This window comes from Schistocerca serialis, chromosome 8, assembly GCF_023864345.2.
Source record: "Schistocerca serialis cubense isolate TAMUIC-IGC-003099 chromosome 8, iqSchSeri2.2, whole genome shotgun sequence".
NCBI classification, from domain to species: Eukaryota; Metazoa; Arthropoda; class Insecta; order Orthoptera; family Acrididae; genus Schistocerca; species Schistocerca serialis.
In genome coordinates this window covers 361,462,807-361,469,115 of record NC_064645.1, presented here as the reverse complement: position 1 = coordinate 361,469,115, position 6,309 = coordinate 361,462,807, and the positions used below count along the sequence as shown (strand labels likewise).

The 6,309-nt window shown below is 41.4% G+C and overlaps 1 pseudogene; it reads left to right on the top strand.

Moving 5' to 3' along the window:
- The first annotated feature begins 431 nt into the window (after positions 1-431).
- Positions 432-549, top strand: LOC126417297 (5S ribosomal RNA; annotated as a pseudogene).
- Positions 550-6,309: the final 5,760 nt, after the last annotated feature.

Here is a 6,309-nt window from a genome sequence, read left to right as displayed (position 1 = left end):
TCGAAGCTTGGTATTTTTTGTTCGCAGTTTGCGGTGTAAAATCCTTTTCCTCAGCTGTGGCGTAGCAGCTGAATGCCCTTGTTACTCTGGTCACGAACTCACTGTCCAACGGCAGATAGACTGGCCATGGCTAAATGCAGAAAACTAGCTACTACTTACTGTCGTGGTTTGATACACGTCTTTACTTAGCCTGTTCTGTGTTCTACAACTTTTACCCTCTAAGGTTTCTTGCATTACCAAACTGACGATTCCTATCAACCGATCGCTTAGTCAAGTAATGCCAAAATTTCCTTCGTTCTCCAATTCCTTATCTCTTCGCCAGTTATCCAGTCTACTTATCTGGTCTTCAGTATTGTTGTGTAGCTCTGCTTTTCAAGTTTACTTTTTTCTCTTGCCTGAACCGTTTATTATCCACTTTACACTTCTGTACGGCGAACGGCCTTGCCGCAGTGGTAACACCGGTTCCCGTCAGATCACCGAAGTTAAGCGCTGTCGGGCTGGGCTAGCACTAGAATGGGTGGCCATCCGGTCTGCCGAGCGCTGTTGGCAAGCGGAGTTCACTCAGCCCTTGTGAGGTCAACTGAGGAGCTACCTGATTCAGAAGTAGCGGCCCCGCTCTCGTAAACTGACATACGGCAGGGAGATCGGTGTGCTGACCACATGCCCATCCATACCCGCATCCAGTGACGCCTGTGGACTGAGGATGAAACGGCGCCCGGTTCGTACCGTTTGGCCTTCATTGCCTGTTCGGGCGGAGCTTAGTTTTTTCACTTCCGTACGAGGCTACACTCCGAACAAATACATTCGGAATAGACTTTCTAACAGCCAAACTTATATTTAATGACTAGCCACCGCCCCTGTCTCGCACGGGTAGCACTAAGTATCTAGGGCGGGAGCGCTTATCTGATACCGCGATAATTTTGTTTACGAAGCACTGCGTAAGGATTAAATATCAGAGAACAGCGTTAGGTGACTGAACATAACTTCCAAGTTCTAGCAGTCATCATACCTGTATAGGAAATCGAACAAAGTTGGTTGCATTTAGCCTCCAGAAGAAGGCCTTAAAAGCTTATTGTCTATGTTTTAACTGAAGCCCAGCAGATATTTTCCTTTTGTTTAAAATATTTTCCAGCATACTACATTGATAATCTCTTCAGGATTAGATGGCACCACAGGGTCACATTAAACAGACTACCTGAAAAAACACTGTACACTTAGTTCAGTTCCAGCAGCGTTCACTATCTGGCTCCGTACATAGTAAACAGTCATACCAAATGCGAGTTTAATGGGGAATTAGAGCTGTTTGATCTTGAACGGTAAGTTTGGGAATATCATTGGCATCTTGGTATCAAAACAGTTTGTCCGGTTTCACAGCCCACTTAGTATTGTGCAACCAGTCAAAACGTATTTCAGTTGGTAATAAACAATAGATGCATCTACTTTTAGTATTAATTTATGTGGGACTGTTCCAAGCTCCATCAACGAATAGAAAAATTCAGTGGGGCAATGCACTGCTTCCTCTGTACCTAAGACCATTTCCACCAGATCTGACATTTGCGGGTATTAGATTGATTAGAACTGTCTTGCCTTTGTCTCAGTATACATCTAAGGTAAACATTTTCCCACTCTTCCCCTACTGTCTAAGTTTTGAACCATTCCTGTGACACTAGTTATAGATTCCGATGTTTGACTTCAGTTTTACTGTATCCCTTGGACCTTCTTATTGACGATGAAACACAGAAACTGCATCGAAATCAAATACAAGAGGCACAATGCCAACTTAACCTGCGACCGTAGCGGCCGCTCGGTTCCAGACTGTAGCGCCCAGAACCGCACGGCCACTCAGGCCGGCGATAACATTATCAAGTCGTAAATATTTCTTTGCTCGTGATTCAAACGACAGATATTTTGAATGGTCTGTGAAAATCGGTAATGATCGTAGCTTGTTCCTCCCAAATACTCAGTGTTGGTTAATGTATTTATATTGGAATGCATGAGTAAAGGAGACAAAATGTGATACAGGTTTGTTTGATAGAGATTCAACCTCTTTATTCAATTCAAGCAAAGCCTCATCAAACATATTTAAGACATAATATGTATCATGTAATGATATATACCTGTTGTTTATAATGCAGTAGGTTTTGAGCCATGCTTTCGCTATGATTTTGCCAAAGGAATATCGGGACAGTAATTGCACAAAACGAAAAAAATGATAGCAAAGTCTGAGACATTTTTCTGTGCAGCACATTGCAGACTCGGATAGCGTGTTTTACCAGTGAGAATAGTCTTCCAGTAGACCAACGGCTTTGCATGCTCCTTGGAAGGCATCGTAAGTCTCCTGTATGGCAAGGGTATCGTTTTCGTATTTCTTTCTTTTATTTTGGGTCATCAGTCTTCTGACAGGTTTGACGCGGCCCGCCACGAGTTCCTCTCCTGTGCCAACCTCTTCGTGTCAGAGTACCAGTTGCAATCTACGTCCTCAATTATTCGCTGGACGGTTTCCAATCTGTCTTCCTCTAGAACCATGGAAGTTATCTTTTGATGTCTTAACTCATGTCCTATCAACCTTCTCAATTCTTTTTATCAGAGTTTTCCGCATATTCCTTTCGTCTCCGATTCTGCGCAGAATCTCCTCATTCCTGACCCTATCAGTCTACCTAATTTTCAACATTCGTCTTGTAACCTCCGCGTGACACAGTACTCGTTAAAGCCTGTGCTATGGTAATTGAGCGAGGTTCACCTTATGAGAGAGGATTTTTGTATAGATATCGACCGCGTGTACCTGAATGGTGGCAAATCAGACTTACACCCACTCTGTAAGAACAATGATCCGTCAAGCAAGTTCGAAATGCAACTACACGTCAGGATGGACCAAAAGCAATACTGAAGATGCTACCAATTCAATAATAATACGGTCGCCAGCCTAATTAGGCATTAACTGAGTTTCTTCCCTGTACAAGATGGTAGATATTCATGCAAAACAAGTAGTAACACTGCATAATATAGTAGAATTTTAGAACCAGAAAATCTATTGAACTGATAGTTTCACGTTCTGTACCGATATGGAAAAACCATGAATACGTAACACAACACTATAATGTATACCACAAAAATTTATACTGTCTATTAATCTGACTAAAATCGGGCATAGGTTACCCTAGAAATAGCACTTTCGTACCACACACAAAATGTCAATTTTGATAAATTTTGACTTTTATATTGACTTTAACTTTTGCTGGTCAAACCAATTTAGAACACTTCAGAATTCAAATGAATAAAAGAGGGGACGAGGGGGGGGGGGGGGGGGGTCGTGAAACTATTATGATAGCTGTATAAAAAAAAGATTACTGAATTTATTATGCGTTCAAGACTTCCACTATATAAGTTACTACTCTTTTCATCTTATTTACTGCTCATTTAAATGCCTTTAAATCTGTCTCGAAATAATAAACTTCATTACTATATCAATACTAAAGTTATCTTTCAACTTCGTTAGACCTTCGTTATTCATTTACTGGTTCATTAACAAAACATTTCTTTAAACAATATTCTAACATAGCTAGTTCTGCAAATAATTATTATTAACACAAATTTTAATTTTCATTTCGGGACACTCGCATTGCACAACATTTGGAAAGGATCCTGTCTAGGTTAGTTGTGAGGATAATTAAATGATGGAAATGTTCTGGTAAAATTTAGGTTATTATTGCACAGTTCACTCTCTGATCCGTACGAATACAGTACTGAAAGTTTCAACCTGCTAGTATCAATGCGGCGGTTGGCGGGCGGCGAGATGGCGAGGCACAGAGCACACATACAACCACAGCTATGGCTCTTGATGTATCGGCACTTTAATTCTTCTTAGCGTCGCAATACTTTTCCATTTAGTGCCTATGGAATTTTGCCATGCTGTGTGGGCATTGGAACGGCATACCCGAGACTCAGTGAAGCTATGTCTCCCACGAGAGCCTCCTCGCTCCAGAAGGTGTTGCTCAAACCAGTGCTAAACTCCAACTACTACTGCTGAGCCCGTTGTGCCGTGCAGTGCCCGTGCGCATTATCCCGCGCTCGCCTGCCATCCACCTTTTACCGCTCCCTGACAGGCTGGGTATTCACCCGAGGTTTTGCATTCTACATATCCTAACACGTTGCCTACGTATGGACCAGACGCACAGTTACAACTTTAAACATCTTACAACAGTCTCAACATTTGTTACATTTCAATTCTATTATAATATTGTTTGACATTTGACATAAACATTAATATTCACATTGAAACTTGTTTACAGTTTTCTTAACACAATGACATGAAACAAAAAAGAAATGAAATCAGAACATCAATTACACTAGTTTATCGAAAAATCAGAAGAAAAAATATTATTTGTACAATAGTACAGCGTCGTTGTTGTTACAGTCTGTAGCGCCCCGTCTCAAATGAATCGATTCTCTTCTGTTCAGGTTTCCCCACAATGTACATTTCCATACCGTACAATGCTGTTCTCCAAACGTACTTTCGCAGAAATTTCTTCCTCAAATTAGGGCCTATGTTTCATGCTAATAGACTTTTCTTGGCCAGGAATGCCCTTTCTGTCAGTGCTAGTCTGCTTTTGATGTCCTCTTTGCTCCGTCCGTCGTTGGTGATTTTGCTGCCTAGGTAGTAGGATGTTTTAGCTTTCATAACTTCATCTACTCCGCGACCACCAATCCTGATGTTAAGTCTCTCGCTGTTATTTCTACTGCTTCTCATTACTTTCGTCCTTTTTCGATTCACTCTCAACCTACATTCTCTACTCATCCTCTAATTCTTTTTCACTTTCACTGAGGATAGCAAAGTCATCAGCGAATCGTATCATTAATATCCTTTGACCTTGAACTTTAATTCCACTTCTAAACCTTAATTTTATTTCCATCCTTGCATCCCTTCTCCGATGCTGTCTGGTGCTTTTACCTTTTCTAAATCCAACACATCGTCAATTTTCTTTTGCATTCTTCTGTATATTATTCTTGTCAGCAACGTGGATGCATGAGCTGTTAATCGATTCTCGCACATGTCAGCTCTTGCAGTCTTCGGAATTGTGTGGAAAGTCTGTGGTATATCGCAGACTCATACATTCTATATACCACCGTGATTAGTCGCCAACTGTCTTGCTACAGTGGTAACACCGGTTCCCGTCAGATCACAGAAGTTAAGAATTGTCGGGCTGGGCTAGCACTTGGATGGGTGACCTTCCGGTCTGCCGAGCGCTGTTGGCACAGGGGTGTACTCAGCCCTTGTGAGGCAAAAACGATTCAATTTTCCCTCTTTCTCGGCATGCAATGTGTGAAATAATACCAAATCCTGGTAAAATTAAAATATAAGCCTCTAGGTACCCAAAGAATCAAAATAAATGTTGATATAGAATTGGGTTTACTTGACTGAGAAGTAGTGGCACCGGTCTCGGAAACCGATACACGGTCGGGAGAGCCCCTTCATATCCGCATCCGGTGACGGCTGATCTGAGGATGACACGGCGGCCGGTCGGTACCGCTGGGTCTGCCAGGGCCTTTGGACGGAGTTTACGTTTACGTTTTTACCGTGAATAGTCGTTTTGTTGCCACTTCCCGTAATGATTTTAGAAATTATGTTGGAATGTTATCTACCCTTTCTGCCTTATTTCATCTTAACTCTTCCAAACCTCTTTTAAAATCTGATTCTAATACTGGTTCCCCTATCTCTTCTAAATCTGTTCCTGTCTCTTCTACTGTTTCCCTTCATATGGCCCTTCAATGTACTCTTTCTACCAATCCGCTCTCTCGTCTGCATTTAACAGTGGAATTCCCGTTGCACTCTTAGTGTTACCACCACTGGTTTTAATTTCACCGAAAATTGTTTTGACTTTCCTATATGCTGAATCAGTCTATCCCACCATCATTTCTTTTCCGATTTCTTCACATTTTTCAAGCAGCCATTTCGTCTTAGCTTCCCTGCAATTGCTATTTATTTCGTTCCTAAGCGACTTGCATCTCTGTATTCCTGAATTTCCATGAATATTTTTTTACTTCCTTCTTTCATCGATCAACTAAAGTATTTCTTCTATTACCCGTGGTTTCTTCGCAGTTACCTTCGTTGGACCTCTGTTTTTCTTTCCAAGTTTTGTGATCGTCTTTTTTAGAGATGTCCATTCCTCTTCAACTGCGCTGCTTACTGAGCTATTCCTTTTTGTACTGTCCATAGCCTTAGAGAACTTCAAGCGAATCTGTTCATTTCTAGTACTTCCGTATCCCACTTCTTTGCGTATTTATTCTTCCTGACAAATCTCTTCAGACTAC